We start from the raw sequence: 18749 nt of genomic DNA on the forward strand, positions 1-18749 counted from the left end.
AATTGCCAATTTGACCTAGAAGATGCAAATTCATACTTTTCAAATGCAAACACGCTTTCCTGACATAAACGCACATTTATTAGATTACCTAGTATGCATTAATGACAACAATAAATGCATCAAAGTACGAGGAGGTTTTGTGGTACTCACCGGCTCTCCTGCCTCCGCTGGCCTCTAGAATCGACGAACACGGTCGAATCTGTGAACAAAAGCCATCGCTGCTGACTGTTGCTGCTTTATTTTTGCTCTGCACTATGCTCTTGTGGATGTGTAGATGACAATAAGGATGTATTTCCCTCGCGGTCTATCTTATAGCCTACCCTAGCCCTCGCCTTCATTTCCTGAGTCAGTCTTCATTATCCCATGACTTTGTCACTTTATCCGACCATTCCATTCTAGCCTTTCTTTCTTATCGAGAGATTGTCTGCAATCTTTTCAGACATTTTCATCCAATCTCTCGAGGGGGCATATCATTCCCATACTGGGGCAACTCTGTATCAGTTCATCTTATCTTCTTTGAAACAACGCGACAAGCCGCATTGTCTCAAAGAGGGGCAAAATGTAGACACCCAAAATTGTCATGTCTAATTAAATAAATATTTTATTTATTTAATTATCTAAGCCTAATTCTTCTATTAATTAAATAAATCTTTATTTATTTAATTAATTCATTTATCCTCTTCTAGCCTTATTTCTCATTTAAATAAATACATTTATTTATTTAAATTATCCTTTTCCTAAATTAAATAAATATTTTTATTTATTTAATTATCCTACTTCTTCTATTAATTAAATAAATCTTTATTTATTTAATTAATTCATTAGCCTTTTCTACCCATGACACATGTCATTCATCTCTTAATTCCTACACTACCTCCCCCTTTCATTATTTTACTATTTCTTCTACCTACCCTCTAATCCTAGCCGACCTCCTTTTTTACACCTCTCAATCTTATCCCTCCATTTCATATTGTGTCTTCTATTTAAGGAGATGCCTTCTTCATTATCAAACCCTAATAAATCATTCTAATCACTCATGCTAATCGACAATCTTAAGGACTTGACTATACTACGATCCTACTTGCAACCACATTCCGTTCTTTGTTGAGCTCTTGTGCACATAAAATCTGAGAGCAAGTATATCAAGCAAGATCAATGGAGATAGGAAGAATGGAGATCAAAACCTTATTGGACATGTGATGGTATAATCTTTGTGATTTCATGTGATTTGCATTATCTTAGGTAATCTTCATATGTTATGGTGGATCTTTGTTGATTGTTAGGCTAGGGTTTTGTGGTTGAATTCATTTAGCCTTTCAATATTGTTATTATTGTTATCCATTTTCACCATACACAGTGCCAACTCACAGAGAAGTTCGTACGAGACAGGAAATTAGCTTGTACGAGTTTCTGAACCAGACCCGAGCAGAGATAAATGTTGATGAAGCTTAAGAGGCCAAAAATGATGATTCCGACCCCACGGTGGGCGCCAAAATGTCGTACTTGTGAAGTGTGATACATGCAACTGCAACACAAAATACTCAATAGATCATTACAAGAATGGTTAGCAAATTTAGAACAAATAAAGATAAAACAATGACTAATCGATCTATCGCCTTCTAATAAATGCAAGTGTAGATTTGCTCTCATGTCCAGATAAGAAAATTCCAGTGACTTGACTACACCTAGATGGAGGATTTAAGATGATAATGATGCATTTAAGCTAGAAAAGATAATCATTAAGCTACATGATTCAACAATTATGCTAGAAAATAAGCTAGATGTAAGAATGCAATTGCTTATGATAACAATGCTCAAATGATATTCTAAAAGATATTATGCATATAGTAACAATGTCTGAAATGCAAATGAGATGGGATGATTATTGCTCCAAAATGGGGTCTATTTATAGGATTTCCAAGGCCAGGGGTGAGGTGGCAGGAATCAATGGTCAAGATTGAGTTTGAAGATATCAATGGTGAAATTGGAGGTTGGAAAATAGGCTAGATGAAAGGGAACATTTGTCATCTCTATGGTGACAAGTGTCAAGAAGCTTCCAAGAGAGGTTTAATGAAAGGGAACATTTGTCATCTCTATGGTGACAAGTGTCAAGAGGCTTCCAAGAGAGGGGAAATGTGGCCTAATAATGCCATGTGTCTCAAGGGGAGAGTATCCACACCATAGGAGGTTAAAATGCATGTGGTTAATTTGAATTTAAAATTTCAAATAATAGGAAAAGGCTAATTAACTTTCAACAACTCATAAATTGATTTGTCTTAGTTAATTAGAAGATTAGAAGAAATGAATTTGATGGGGAGGGATTAATTAATTTAAATTAATTAATCAAAGGGGACTATTGAAATGAACCTATTAAATAAATCCTTAGATTTATTAATAAGTAGATGAAAAGAGGGAATTTAATCAAATTTCTGATGAATTCAATTAAACTAGGGAGGGGGATTAATTAAATAATTGCTTATTCAATTAATTATTTTCAGACCATTTTTAGGTGTATACACAAATCATTGGAGACAAGAATAAAGGAGTGATGACGAGAAGAAGGTTGGCACCTGATGAGGTATGTTTTAAAATTTCTCAAGCTGAACTGGCATCAGTAATTGAAGCATGTATAGATAAATTTTGGATGAAAGCTATTGAAGAGGAATTAGATTAGATAGAAAAGAATAATACATGGACTTTAGTTCCCTAACCTAAAAATAAGAATGTTATTAGGACTAAATGGGATTTTAGGAATAAATTGAATGAAGATGGATAAGTTGCGAGTAATAATGCTAGATTGGTTTGTAAAGGATATTGTCAGAAGGAAGGAATTGATTATGATGAGATTTTTTCTGCGGTAGCTAGGATTGAAGTTGTGAGATTATTTCTTGCTTATTCTGCTCATAAGAACTACAAGGTTTATCAGATGGATGTTAAGTGTGCATTTTTGAATGAAGATCTTGAAGAGGAAGTTTATGTTGAGTAGCCTGATGGATTTTCACTTTCAGATGACAAAAACATGGTTTGCAAGTTAAGGAAAGCTTTATATGGATTGAAGCAAGCCCCTAGAGCTTGGTATGCCAGATTGGATAAATATCTTTTGAATCTTTTGAGGTATGTTTAATTTCTCAAGTTGAACCGGCATCAGTAATTGAAGCATGTAAAGCTGAATGTTGGATGAAAGTTATTGAAGTGGAATTAGATCCGATAGAAAAGAATAATACATGGACTTTAGTTCCCTGGCCTAAAAATAAGAATGTTATTTAGACTAAATGGGTTTTTAGGAATAAATTGAATGGAGATGGACAAGTTGTGAGTAATAAGGCTAGATTGGTTTGAAAGGATATTGTCAGAAGGAAGGAATTGATTATGATGAGACTTTTGCTCCGGTAGCTAGGATTGAAGCTGTGAGATTATTTCTTGCTTATGCTACTCATAAGAACTACAAGGTTTATCAGATGAATGTTTAGTGTGCATTTATGAATGGAGATCTTGAAGAGGAAGTTTACATTGACTAGCCTAATGGATTTTCACTTTCAGATGACAAAAAAACGGTTTGCAGGTTAAGGAAAGCTTTATATGGATTGAAGCAAGCCCCTAGAGCTTGGTATGCAAGATTGGATAAATATCTTTTGAATCTTGGTTTCACTAATGGTAATGCTGGAAAAAGTTTATATTATAAGATCACTGGTGATGACATATTGATTGTTGAAGTCTTTGTTGATGATATAATTTTTGGAGGTTTGGATAAGTTATGTATGTGCTTTGTCTTAGAATGAAATACCAGATTCTTTGATATGTCAATAGCACAAGAGTTATCATAGTGAATAACTACCGGTTCATTATAATCCACCCTTATATCCTTCAACATTTGCTTCATCCATAGAACTTGTGTACAGTTAGTAGTAGCAACACCATACTCAACTTCAGTAGTAGATAAATAGGTACATGATTGTTTCTTGCTGATCCATGAAACAAGTTTCTTTCCAACAAAAAAAGCTCCGCTAGATGTGATCTTTTGGTCATCAACATCTCCAACCCAATCTGCATTTGTATATGCACATAGTGTAAAACCATCATCTTTGGGATACAACAAACCATATTCAGTTGTTCCTTGGAAATACCTTAAAATCCTTTTCACCGCACTCTTATGATTCTCTCCAGGATCACTCTGATATATTGATACAATACAAGCTACATTCAATATATCTGGTCTAGTCTCAGTCAGATATAACAAACCTCCAATCATAGACTTGTACCTTGTAGGATTTATTGGTGTTGATGCATCTATCTTAGTCAATTTCTCACTTGTAACCATAGGAGTACCAACTAGTTTAGAATTTTGCATACCAAATTTCTTCAACAACTCCCTAGCATACTTAGTTTGATAGATGAAAATACCTTAAGTCTGAGTAATCTGCAAACCTAAGAAAAATTGCGTTTCTCCAATCATAGACATCTCAAATTAGTTATTCATATTATCATAGAATTCCATACATAACTTATCCACACCTCCAAAAATGATATCATCAACAAAGACTTCAACAATCAATATGTCATCACCAGTGATCCTATAATATAAACTTTTGCCAGCATTACCATTAGTGAAACCAAGATAAAAAGATATTTATCAAAATATTTCTGGCATTGATGTCAAAGGGGGAGAGATATACATGAAAAATAGAGCTTAACAGAATATCAGTCAAAGGGGAGAGATCCTATCTTAACAGGGATTTCATTCACAAGGGGGAGTTTGTTAACTTCATTGTAATATCATCTTATGGGAGATTTTTGATCGTCTTCCTTTGGGGGAGACTTGTTTGGCATTTCTTGGCACTTGGATGTTTTTCACATCTAGTGTTGCAATCAATGCCAAAGGGGGAGATATATGGCAAATTGGAGGATTTGATTATGTGTTGCATTGATATTTTGTCATTGATGACAACACCATTTGTTTTGGTTGTTTACCGATTTTCGGTAGGTTCCGATAGAGCAGTTGGATTATGATATTGATCCGGTATGCTTTGGGTTGTGTAATTGGTTTGGATTTGTCATTCATGCTATTTAGATACATATCATGATCAGTTGGTTTGGGATTTGATGACTTAGGAGCTATCATTTGTTCTAATAAGTCTTTTGGTCACCGGTAAAGGTTTTACAGATAGAGCTTTGTTGAAGATCTTTTGGTGCACTTCATAAGTGGTGTCGGTGCGACTTCTAGATGGCTTTCGAGATGTTATTGGTTATCTTGTTTAGGTTCTTATTGATCGATATGCTATCTTATTCTGCTAGGTTATGGACTGGTTTATGTAACGTGTTGGTGGATGATCCCAATATATTACTGGTTGGATCTATTGATTGGATTATGTTGTTTTGGTCTTAGGCTGACTTGGTTGATCATTGGATTGTGAGTTTATATTATGAATTTATTGTATTATCTTTTTAGGTGGCCGACCTAATTTTTTTGGTCCCGGGTTGGTATAAATATGATGTAAGATCTCTTTGTAGACCTTGTGATGGTTATGGTTATGGGTTTATGGTTTTAGGGGTTATGCAATTATCTGTGTGCGAATAAGGTTGTAATCATATGCAAAATTTTTGGTTGATCATAGGTGATCGAATTGGGTTGGTGAAAGAGGTTTAAGACCTCCAGTATTGAGCTTAACCGAAACTGTACTCAGGCATAGGAGATGCTATTCTTGCAGTTCACTCTTCTTTCTAGATTGTAGCCTGGATTTATTTTGTAGTCAGTGAGGCTCCTTTTGTGATGAGCAGTGCGCTCTAGGTTGTTGGCAATCCTGCATGTGCAGGCCCCTATTTTGGTAATAACATACTTACTACAAAAGTATTATCTAACTGTGGGTAGGCTTCCCACCATGGCTTTTCCCTTTAAAAGTTTTTTCACGTACAAATCTTGCTGTTATCTTTTGTGGTTTATATTTGTGCTTAATTGTTATATCTGCTATTCCGGTATTTGGTTCATGTATTCTGTTAATAAGGTTTTAATGCTTAAAGTTCTATAATCTATTGACAACTGATTCATCCCCCCCTCTCAGTTGTCCAACAATTATCTGAGCTGTCTAAGAGTCTTTGTATCCCAAGAAATAACATTTCATAATGTGAAGAATGAGGGAAGTGAATCATTTAGTCTCCATCTATTGGCGTCATCGAGGGAAAGTATTCTATTTGACAACAACTAGAATCAAGGGATACTTGATTGCGATCCCTCAATATTAGTTGAAGCTTTTCCCTCTCTTGTGAGGAGTGCTATAGGGGATTCTCCCAAGTATAAGATCATATTGCTTTAGGTACCTTCTTGTTAATATTCCCTCTTATTAGCACAATTAAGATGAATTAGGTAATAAATCCAAGCCAGGCTGAGGACAGGAGGTCATGTTATGTTAACCTTAAAATGCCTATTGCATGCCCATTGAAAATCACATAATTATTCCCAGTGTACGAGAGGAGATTTTCCCCCTGTGAGATGATAAATATTAGAAGGAAAATCAGTCCACCACTACCTCTTTGAACATGCACTAAGATGAGGCAAGGGATAACTAATAACTACACTAACTATGCCATAAAATATAAATAATAGAATTATGATGCATAAACAGTAAATACACATAAACCGTATTTATAAAATGATGCAATACTAAAAATAGGTTATACCTTCCAACCATGGGGCTCTTGGGTTTGTGATTCTAGCATGGGGCACGAACACCAACACAACACGCTGTAGTCCATACAACCCATAGAAAGGGAAAAGTCCAGAAAGAAGTCTGTAAGTGATTTCCTATGCATGGAACCTGTTCGCCACCTACACACACTGAGAAGAGGAAAATTGTTGGGGCTGTATAGGGGCCTGCCTCAGTTAGACCCCTGTTTAGGTGTTTCCACAGCCATAAACAAACAAATAGATAGATTGGAAAGATAAATTGGAAACTTGGTAAATTGGAAACTTGGAAATATGCAAATAGAAACCATGCTATGCTTGGTGGAGGCAAACCCCTATTGCATGTATGAAGTATTTGATATATTGGAAATAATGAATGCACCTAGATGATAGATACAATCAATAATAACAAGGACACATTTTATGTAATAAAAATGGATGAAAGAGAAGATGAGGCGTAAATCCAAAACCCTCTTTGTTGAAGACACAAGCGTGACGAAGCCCGCAATAGCATTTGTTGGTAAGAACCACCACAAGATGGTTGCAAATTGATGTTGGTAGAGAGTGTATCTAAGAGCATGAAGAGAGAAAGAGAGCAATGAGAGTGTGAGAGTGCAACCAAAGTCCAAGAGCCAAGAACGCAAATTGGGAACCCTTGAAAGTGAGCTAGGAAGGGCTTTTTAACTCGGAAGAGGTGCGAAGAGCCGTTACGAAAAAATGTGAGCCAAAGGACACACGTCAACCAATGTCCAACTCTCTACCAGATTTGAGATTCCGCTAGCTTTTTGGGACGTTGGTGCGACACATGGATGTCCTCGCGTCGCGTTGCTGTCCATCCAAAAGTTGGCCAAAAGGGTTTTTTAGAGCATTCTAAGGCACTTTGTCTTTTGAATCCAAGATGCCAAAATACCATAATTTTGATCATGGAATCATCATAAATGCATTAGGCGTGATGCATAAGTGTCATAAATGCACTAGGCGCATTTTAGGATACTACATTTTGCCTCCACTTTAGTGGATTGATTGGCTGTAGGGATCAGTCACACTAAAGTAGTTTGGAAATATATGTTCATTAAGATGATGCAGTGCAATAAATACTTAGCCAAATAGGATCCCATAGAAACCACAGAGGTCGAGTCAACGATCACGAGCAATGCCCCCAAGTATCCATGAGGAAACCCAATATTTGGTATGACGAATTCTAGACTGCGAGATTAAAAAAGTTGTTAGCACGGAAAATGGAAGAAGCTACTTCGGTGAGAGGAACGCTTAAGGAGTGTCGGTATGGATAGAAGAGAAAAATCAGATGAAGGAGAGTATATGCCCCTAGTAAGGTGGGAAAAGTAGGAAGGAAAATGAGCCAAAATTGTCCAAAAATGGGCAAAAGCCATCTCGTGCAAAAATTAAACTATATACTCAAAGTGGGCCTCAAGAAGGGTCATTGTTACTATTGACTGCGAGCGTTCTAGTTGATATTTCCATAGTGAGCGAAAATTTTACGTAGACAGGAGCTGAGGGCTAGTAGGATCGAGGAGTTGCAAACAACGATCGAGCAAGGCAGTGAGCTCGATGAGGTATGACTCAAAACATGCCTTGTTTTGTATTCTTAATGCTTGTTTGGAGTATTTTGGTCGAATGGCTACGCAGGCGTACTTGGGATGCGCTGTCGTCTTGTCTGTGTGCCTGCGTCTTAGACGAGCACATTATTCCAGACAACGCACTATCATCTTCAAAGGGCACTAACATCTAGAAGACACAATGCCCTCTTTTGGGTGTGTAGTTGTCTTTTGAAAAAGTGGAATTGAAACTTATGCAAAATTGTTTACATGTAGACATTGCCCGAGATGCACGAGTATACATCAGGGTACCAGTTGCAGATGTTGCAGAGTCGAGCGGATGAGTTGTCAGCTGCCGATAGAGGAATCCTCCACAAGGTGGGCTTATTATGGACATACATGTTTCTCCAGTTTTAGTTTGATGCCCCTATGCTATGGGAATTGATGGAGAGGTGGGACGTGAACACCATGTCCTTCCTGCTACTGATAGGAGAAATGACAATGACACTAATCAACATCTACCACATCTTATGACTTCATATTTGGGGGGAGCGCATGTCACCAATGATCCTTTCTGTAGTGAATCTGGGTAGACAACAGAAGTGGGCCCCGGGGCAAAGGGTGGATGCCACAAGACACGTATACCTATGAGTGCTGGGCCAGGAATGAGTGTCGATTCCATTGGTACGACGGGTGTTGACAGACGATCGTGGTTCAGAGCTAGCTGTAGGTTTTGTTCCTTTGATCCAAGAGATGGAGGAGAGGCAATCAGTGTATGCATTGGGTCGTAGTATGCCTACCCATTTATATTATGAGCTCCCTTGATATGTGCATCATGACTACCACAGCCTCACAACATGCACTCACCTACAGGTCTAGGCCTTCGAGCACATCACTTGCATGCAGCCAGTTGGATTCCCGGAGTTGATGCCCTTAGACATGCCACAGGCACACGCGTATCCAATATAGTGTGAAGGATGGTGAATATGAGACCTCAGCTATTGGAGGGTCATCTTCGACCAACTTGGGAGCAGAGATGTGATCTGGCAGTCGTATCCAGACATGGGGGTCTGGGCCACAAACCACACATAGCTCCTGTGGATTTAGAGAGAGCATTGACTACTCAGCTGTCAGGACCATAAGGTGATTCCATACTACTGGTGGTGATGCATGTGGTAGTTCGAGCATGTGCAGGCTATTCCACCTACTGCTTTGACCTATGCATGATCATCCAAGAGTTCACTGCGACCACAAGATCTGCCCCGTGCCTCCCTTAGAGATGTACAAGACAACTCGCAGGGGAGTGATGATGAAAACATCATACCACAACTTGATATAGACGATGTCATAGTCACATTGGGGTTCGTAGGCTATGGGGGCCGAGTAGGTTTGGTGTTGATCTTTCTGCCAAATATACTGTGGGAGGAGATGCCAGAGCTCTAGGGCGAGACAACGACGACCAGACCTATACTAGCGATGAGGGTGGGAGGCCACAACAGAGTTAGCGGATGAGGAGTCCCAGTCCAAACTGAGCTGTATCGACGTCTAGGGCTCTTCCACCATTTCCAATTGCACCACTAACCACACCATGAGCGCGACCAACAATAGTAGTGACTGCGGAGGGATCCTCCGGCAGGGTGCCTCCGAAAGATCCAAACTGCCAGAGGGGCGATCCTGGTATGCACTTGTAGTTTCAATCGATGCACTTTATTCTTTTCTTTGTATATTCATAGATGTAGATATTTTTGGACATGATGGGTATTGATGTGAAATGTTTTGTGCCTACAGAGACCATAGCCGAGTGGTTGATCTTAATCCACTAGGTGCTTGCAGAGGTTGTCCCTGTTGTGTAGACTCGAGGTCCCATTCTCTCTACTTGTGGCTTATGCAAATCTCTTGTTTCTCTTGTCTTTCTGCTTATGATATGGTTGCATATGCTCTCCTCTCTCAACACAAGGTGATCTTGAGGATAAAACATTCTTCTTTGATTTTATTCAAAGACCTTTGTGTATACTCTTTCCTTGCACTTTAGAATGATCTCAAAATCAAAAGAAAGTTTTCTTTTATTTTTCAAGTATTAGGAATTTATGACCATGCATTAGCTAAAGCTTGTGTTTGATGGGCAATAGAAATGCCAAGGACAATGTGTCCTTTTAGGTTAACATGACATCCACATTATAGTTTACCAAGTGGAGGGGAGTTTCTTTTTCTATCCAAGCCACTAGACATCACACTTGTTACACAGAGTTGGGTCTCATGTACTAATGAGTATATTAATGACTCCCTTAGTAAATCTTGTCTAAACTTAGGAAAGGATTCCTTTTGATTCTTTGTTGCTTGTGATTTATTGATAAGTAGTTATCCTTGGGATATTCCATCATACATTAAAAAAAAAATACTAGGCTATGGGTATGATCCAAATCATTTGTAGTTAGTGCTTTAAGATAATGGGCATATAGTATTTATGAGCAATTCAAGTATAGTTATGATCTCACAAGTGAAAATTGCATTTCACTAGTGTTGGTTGTTAATGTGTATTCCTTATTTTTTTCTTTTGTAAAATCTATACCAAAACCTAAGATCAAAATTGAAAAACAAAGCTAAGCCTCATGTCACTTGTTTTCACAAGAAGTAAAGATAAAATGGATGTAAAATTTAGTGAAAAGTCATTTTTCTACAAAATGACTCATTCATTTAAACTCCTTATGTTGGAGAGCCCTCTTGTCCAAATCAACTTGAAAAGTTGGTTGTATATGATAATGATAACTTTAAAGATTAGAGTGTCCATTCCCATGATCATGATAATGTGTGTAGCACTTAACATGATCACATAGACCAATGCATGTTTCAAAACAAACATAATAATTGCGAGAACTAAAACAATATCACATTGCATGAGGCTTCAGGGGAAACACAACATTAACAACATCCTAGAGAGAAAAGGAGCCCAATGTAGTTTTCAAAACTTAAACCAAAGCATGATTGATCACTTATAAATTTGAATCAAACAATTAGACAACCTTGACTCAAATTTCTGGTCTATCATTGAAACATTCACAACAACCCAATCAATGAAACCATGTCAATCAAAACAAATCAGCACAATCAACTCAATTTTATCATACCATCAATACCACTACCTATAAAACCATTTAAACTAATTTCATACAATGAATGATAAATTTAAAGACCTACAAGAAGGAACCCAACAATAAATCCAAAAGCACACAATTGAGGAGTTGTGTCCTTATCCTTTTGATAGATCCATGACACAAATCCCCTTTCGTCTATATTTTGAAATATGAAGTGAAACTCATGGGACTGTAAAATAATTATACATCACATGACGAGATGTGACTTATATTGATGATCACCTATTTATTTTATTTCCTAGGAGCATGGGAGGGCAAGCACTCAAGTGGTTCTTACAATTGCCTAAGGGTTTTGTCACCATATTCCCAAAACTAGTGGAAAGATTTCTGAAATTTCTTTCATAGCATTTGGAGCACAAATGAACAATGATGAGTCTGTGCAAGGAAAAACAAAAGAATGGGGGTGAGCTTATTTTATTTTTTACATTGATGGAGAAGTTTGGCAAGTACATAATTCACATGGTCCATTCTTGAAAAATAATTTGTTGTTAGGGTTTAGACATAAGAAAGCAATAAACATTATTAAATATAATGCAAAATACAAGGCAAACATAACAATTCAAAGAGAAATTTAACATTTTAATTTGCAAAAGTATTAATTAGAATGTTTTTCTAAAGATAAAAATCAATTGGATGAACTGGTTTTTCAACATTGAAACAAAAATTTAGTTATTGACCAAGGTAGTAAAAACAAAATGTAGGCAATGCAAAATTCATCCAATATGATTATTCTAGTTGGACCACCTAAACGAGACAAAGTGTAGGTGATACACCTTCTTAATGGAATTCTTGGAAGTAGTGTTTCACATGTTGGTTGACGCAAACATGCTAGTTTACCCTTTCACTAAGCCTTTTAATAATAAGAAATCTAAAACAACATAGTATTAAGAGAACGAGTACTATGAATTTCATAAGATAAAAAGCCATGCTACCGGTTTATGTATGCAATTGAAAAACTATAAATTCAAGATTTATTTGACTACACAAATATTGAAATACAAGGAATTGAAATTGTGTTGCCAAACAAACACTCAGGGATTTATCATAGCCTTTTTTTGAACATAATCAATCACATTCACAACCCAACTAAGGTCAAAATAACCATGTCAATAATATATTTTATAAAAGAAACTTCTCACTTCTATGACTCCATTGTTGCCCATGTTGATTATCTAAACAGTCAAATAGTTGCCGTCAATACAATCTCATTAAGTAACTTAAATGGAGACTACTACAAATCTCAATCATGGGTTTTCTTCAAACATCTACTATTGAAACAATATAGATCCATCTGAATTCCAAACTACCATGGGACCCCTATCCTAAAGCGATCACCCCACCTTTAGCCAAAGTGACATGCCTTTGGTTGGTCCATCATGGGCTTTTTTAATACCTAAAGTAGTAATATCCAAAGTTCAAAAAATTAGAAACAAAAAACAAATAAAATTAAAAAATGTAAAAGAATGAAAAAAAATTTAAAAAGTAAAGAGCAAAATTGTTCTATAGTGAAAACCCTTTTTATGACATCTCGAAAAAATACAATGATGAAAATCCACATTGGAAAGCTGGCCTATAAGTAGCAAATATTATTCAATATATTATATAAAATGATTATTTTATATTCAAAATATTATTAATTATTTAATATATCATTCTTATATTAAATAAATCTATATAAAAAAATTAAGTGAAATAGATACCTCCGAAACATCATTCTTATATTGCATTTAAATGCATGAAAAGTGTAAAAAACATTTATTTATTTTCTCCATGCAATAGTCTTAATAGATTTTTTTCTTTGGTTTGAACTTTGGTGGCTGCCAACGAAACCGCAACACTACATGTCCGAAGACTATTTAAGATATCATTCTTATCTTAAATAAATCTATATAAATTTTTTTAAGTGAAATAGATACCTCCTCCAAAACAAGTCTCTTATATTACTTTATATTTTTCATTTCAATTCAAATTGATTAGCAATTAGAGGAAAAGATCCAATTGCAGTCCGTGTTCCAGGCTCACTGAAAAATTTATTTGTACAGTGGACGAGCTAATTTCCACACAAAACAACCCTTCTACAGTTTTTATAATCCGTAAAACACAAGGAAACATTGTGAAGTTTTCAGTAGATAAATCTTCATGATCTGCATCCCCATTACTGTAGGTATGATAGTTTATTATTTAAGATATCATTCTTATCTTGAATAAATCTATATAAAAAAATTTAAGTGAAAAAGATACCTCCTCAAAAACAAGTCTCTTACATTACTTTATATAAAAATTTATATTATTCATTTCAATTCAAATTGATTAGCTAATAGAAGATAAGATCCAATTGCAGTCTGTGTTCCAAGCCCACAGAAAAATTTATTTGTACAGTGGACAATCTAATTTCCACACAAAACTACATTTTGTACAGTTTTTAAAATCTGCTACGGAATTTTGTGAAGTTTTCAGTAGCTAATTCTTAATGATCTGCATCCCCATTACTGTAAAAACTCAAAAAATCAGAAAACAAAAACGCAGTGTTTTGTAAATCTGGAAGTTTTTTTACAGTGCCATTTTGTGTTGAAATTAACCAGTTATTTTACAGTGTCATTTTGTATGGAAATTAACCACTAACATTTTTCTATTTTATATGAAGAAATTGAAAACAGTAGTTAATTAAAATAATTGTGCAATTTTATTTGGACAGAAGCATACCATAATTGGAATGGTCTGACGCATAGGTTAAGCACCATTATTCTGCGTTACTAATGATGAGGAATACCAATAAATAATTTGCCGGCCCAAATTACAGGCGCTTTACAATTTCGTTACGTTCAACGAACAAAAATGGTCATCTGCCCAGATATTTAATCCACATCTTGCATGCAAATTACTCAATCAACTTTATCTTGCTCTTTCCATCCAAAAGAAAGAATGGCCAACACAGTGGGAGGTTTGAAATGCGTTGTATTGTTTGTATTGATTTTGTGTGTGGCAATAACTATTTCAGGTGTGAGTGGGCAATACACTTGTCCCCTCGGATTTTATCTATGCAAGAATTTTGATGATTGTGAGACATACCCAAATGTCCGTGTGTGCTGTGAAGCTGGCCTTTGTGGCGCTGGAATTGGGTTTTGCGCTCCGGGGTGTTCTTAGATTTAAATGCTTTTCTTTGAAATAATCTTCATCCTCGCGATGGATTGGATGATATGGTAGTGAAATTTTGTATTACAATTTATTATGGGTATTAATAAATAAGATAAATAAGAGACGTGCAGAAGTCTTCATTGTTTTTGAAGTCATCAGAGAGTGTTCTTAGATTACATTTCTTTTCTTTGAAATAATCTTTATCTTCGTAATGGATTGGATGATATGGCGGTGAATTTTTTTATTACAGTTTATCGTAGGTATTAATAAACCAGAGACGTGAAGAAGTCTCTATTATTCTTTTATGAATACATATTCCAGTTTCTATTAAATTATAATTATATATATATATCCACAAAAACAATGTGGAGTGACCTTCTGTCTATCATTGTTTTTTGAGTTCATAGAGAATGTTGAAGTTAATCTATGAAATTTGTGGATCTACACTAGAATTTTCTTAGATTATTTTTAAAAAAATTGCGGATCATTTTTATATTATGAGATTGATTGAAGTAGAAAGTTGATAATTTGAAAGTTTGTTATGTTGTTTACCTGAGAATATGGTAAAAGAGAAATAAATTAAGTTTCAATACTATTACATTTTATAGGATGAGGTGAAGCCTTAGGAGGAGTGTTAAACACCCCAGAAGAGTGGGAGCTCTCTTTAAAAGCTGAAGGATGTTGTGCCACATATTTTAGCTTGAATTGAGCAACGAGAGACCTTAGTTGCTAAATCAAAACTATATGTAGTTTGGTTGTTTTCTTCCATTGGTGTATTCTCTGCCAACAATGTATTCATATCGCATTGAGCCTTTATGCTTCCTATTCTCTCAGTAGCTACGTTGACTTCATTAGGAAAAGGAACTGTAGATGCTTTCTTAATTGGTCTTGGCATGCATTGTACTTTAGGCTCAGAGTTGGCACCCTTTTGTGTGCGAGGAGAGATGTGTTGATGGTTGGGTTTGACCCCTTTCCACCAAGTAGATTGTTTCCTTGAACCATAATTTATTTCGGAAGGAGAAGTTTTCAGGCGTTCCTCTCCTCTATGTCCAGTTTCATAACATCACCTGCATCTGAAAAGAATAGGTCTTCATAGTCTAGCGTTTGTTTCTAAATATTTGAGCCAGATTTCATATTAACTACAGTAGGAAAGGATTGGAGAAATCCATTTCCATAAGAATATGTGTAAATGTGTAGGAAGAGTGAAGAATAAAAATTGAATAATCTTGTGAACAATTTGGACCATAAATAAATTTTACAATAAAGTTACCTATGGCACGTAGACATGAAGTACCCCATAAATGTAAAGGAAGGTCTGGTAGTTGTATGAAGTACCCATAAATGTAAAGGAAGGTCTGGTAGTTGTACCCAAATATAGATACCACAACTTCATGCCCTGAAAACGTATCTGTGAAGAGGTTATAATATAGATACCACAACTTCATGCCCTGAAAAGAATTATTCCAGTACCATGGGCTCTTTTGAAGCAGTATAGCTCTTTGGGTACTCACACGTGACATACAAGAAATCATTGGCACTTTGGCCAATGCAAAGTTTGCCCTCAATTAAGAACTTGCCAATGTTCAGAAACCCATATGTTCAACTTTTCCAAAATTTATGAATTTGGCAAACCAATGAATTTCTTTTGTGGAGTTCTTTCTCCTCCTTGGTGAGAGCACCCAAATGAACCGTGGGCGACAAAGCATCGAAGCGAGGTGAGGATGAGCCGTGAATTAATGATCTAGATGAACCACTACCACTAGTTGGGAGTCATGGATGTGAGTGGGAGAGAAAAATGCCTTGATAGAAACCCTAGAAGGTGCGACAAGCCAAGCCTCTCGAGGACAAAAGAAATCCGATACTAATGGAGTGCCAACACTCGAGGGAGAATATCGTTGTACAGATAAACTTGTAGAATAGTTCAAAGATTTCAAAGTCGGTTGGGCAGAATCCTGAGTGCTAGGAGCATTGCCATGCGAGTCACCAAGAGCCTAAACAAATATTCCGAGACGTTCAGGACACATCGAGCCAGCCAAGGTCGGGGAAGCACGATATGAGGCCTAAAGCACCATCAGAAGTATGTCCAGGGGAAGACTTCAGATTTATGCTTAGCATTTTAGGAACCTCAAAATTGTTTTTTAACTTTGACCAAATAATTAATTAACTATATATTTGAATTAAAAAAAATACTCATGATTAAATAATTATTAATTATTAATATTGAAAAACATTTAATAATTATCAATTTGTATGAATATTTTTCTTGTATGCAAGATGTTTTATGCCCTTGTGAATGTCTACATCCGCTGCTTTGTGGTTTCAATGTTAGACTTGGAGTTATCTCTCGAAAAATATTGTTTGGCTGAGGGCGAGGAGCTAGTTGGTGGGGTCTATGAGCATTCTGGACTTGGTGGCAAATTCTAATTGTGAAAAATTGCGAACCACAATTAGGGTTGGGATCATTTGAGATGAATATGATAACTCTATCCTGGAAATGGAAAGGATTCAAAACAAAGTGCCCCTTGAGATCTTGTTAGACGTTTTGTATCGTTTTTTATCTCTTTATGTGCTATTTGGGCATCCTGTGCACTAACGAGATGAATTGATTTTGATACTTCCCTTGTAGATGAGTCCACTTGAGGTAGGACTTGTAGATGCTAAAACAATTTTTTTTTTTTGGCTTAAAATCGTTTTGGGTTGGGTAATAGAATTGTTAATATGTAATCTATTTTTTGATCTTAATGCTCTGCATACTTCAAACATACTGTACCTTTTTATATTTTAATATATTTAGTGGCATTAGCCACTTTTATAAATAAGTGTTTCAAATAAAAATAAATTAAAAATCACATATGATGGAGGAGCATTGTAGAATAATGTCAGAACCGTGTAGGATCTTTCCAATTCTTGCGGAGCATGTGGAGAGTGTCACAGGTGGGAATAGGTCCAAACAACATCCATAAAGGTCGACACCTATCTGTATCAAGTTTCAGACCCTCATCAAGCACTCAGATCCATTGCATACGTTACACCAACAATTGGACGCAAGAGGCCGACACGATACACTTCTAGGGTTGGGATTAGATATTTAAGCATTTCAAGATTCATGGGAGATCATCAAAAGTAGCTAGGGAGTAGTAGTTAGGAGTAGATAAATTCATAAGACCTTTGTTTCATTGTTTTCATTGTAATAAGCCCATGGCGATCTTTGTGTCTGCATGTTGAGAAGGAACTTGTGAAGGCCTATGGGTGGGTAATCCTTCTGCATTCGTAAATAGGAGTTTTGGTTGTTATTTGCATTCAAATCCTTCTTGTTTTTTTTAGATGTTTGGCTGCAAGGTTGGATAGTCTATTCTGGACCCTCCAACATTGATTCCTGTAGAGGTTTGTGTTCTTGAAGATCTTTGGTGTGGATTGAGTGCCTGTATTAGTCTTTTCCCTAGAAGCTATAATTGTGCTCTATTTTTGGGTTATTTAGTTACTATCAATTCAATCACCCGTTTCATTTTTTTAATTTCCACACAACTCATGAGTGAAATTCTTGTCAATTGGAAGCAGGTAGTGGGTGTTGCCAATTGTTGAAGTGAGGCAATTGCAACCCTAAGCCAAATCACTAAATTAAGGTAGTCACACCTAGCTTGGAGGGAAAGATGATGCCAAGAAGGATGCTAGTAATGACAAATGTCAACGAAAGAGTAGAAGAAATGATGGACATGATGAGAGTCATGAAGAATTGCTTGGAGGCCATTGAAGAAGATCGAAGGAAGGGCATCAACCCAATATTGAAAGAGGACAATGATGATGAGGAGCCAAGGGCACAAGTGCAAGATGATGAAAGCCAAGAAGAGGAGGAGACAAACCAAATCAAGATGATGAAGGTGATTGGGGTTGGAAAGAGGCCACGGATCAAGATCCCTAGTTATGGCGGAAGCGTGAACTTGGAGGAGTTAATTGATTGGGTCAATGAAATGAAAGACTACTATGAGTTTGAGGAAATTGAAGATCTAGATCGAAGGAGGTTTGCCAAAACCAAGTTGAAGGGGCATGTCACTATTTGGTGGAAGGAGGTGCAATTGGATAGGAACGAAAGAGGAAAAGAGAAGATCATGAAATGGGATAGGATGGTGATGAAGCTGAAGGGCCAATTCATACGTGTGGACTATGAGTAAAAATTTCTGAAGAAGCTTGAAAATTTGTGACAAAGAGGGAAGATAGTGAAGGAATACATTG

The sequence above is a fragment of the Cryptomeria japonica genome, chromosome 11, assembly GCF_030272615.1.
Source record: "Cryptomeria japonica chromosome 11, Sugi_1.0, whole genome shotgun sequence".
NCBI classification, from domain to species: Eukaryota; Viridiplantae; Streptophyta; class Pinopsida; order Cupressales; family Cupressaceae; genus Cryptomeria; species Cryptomeria japonica.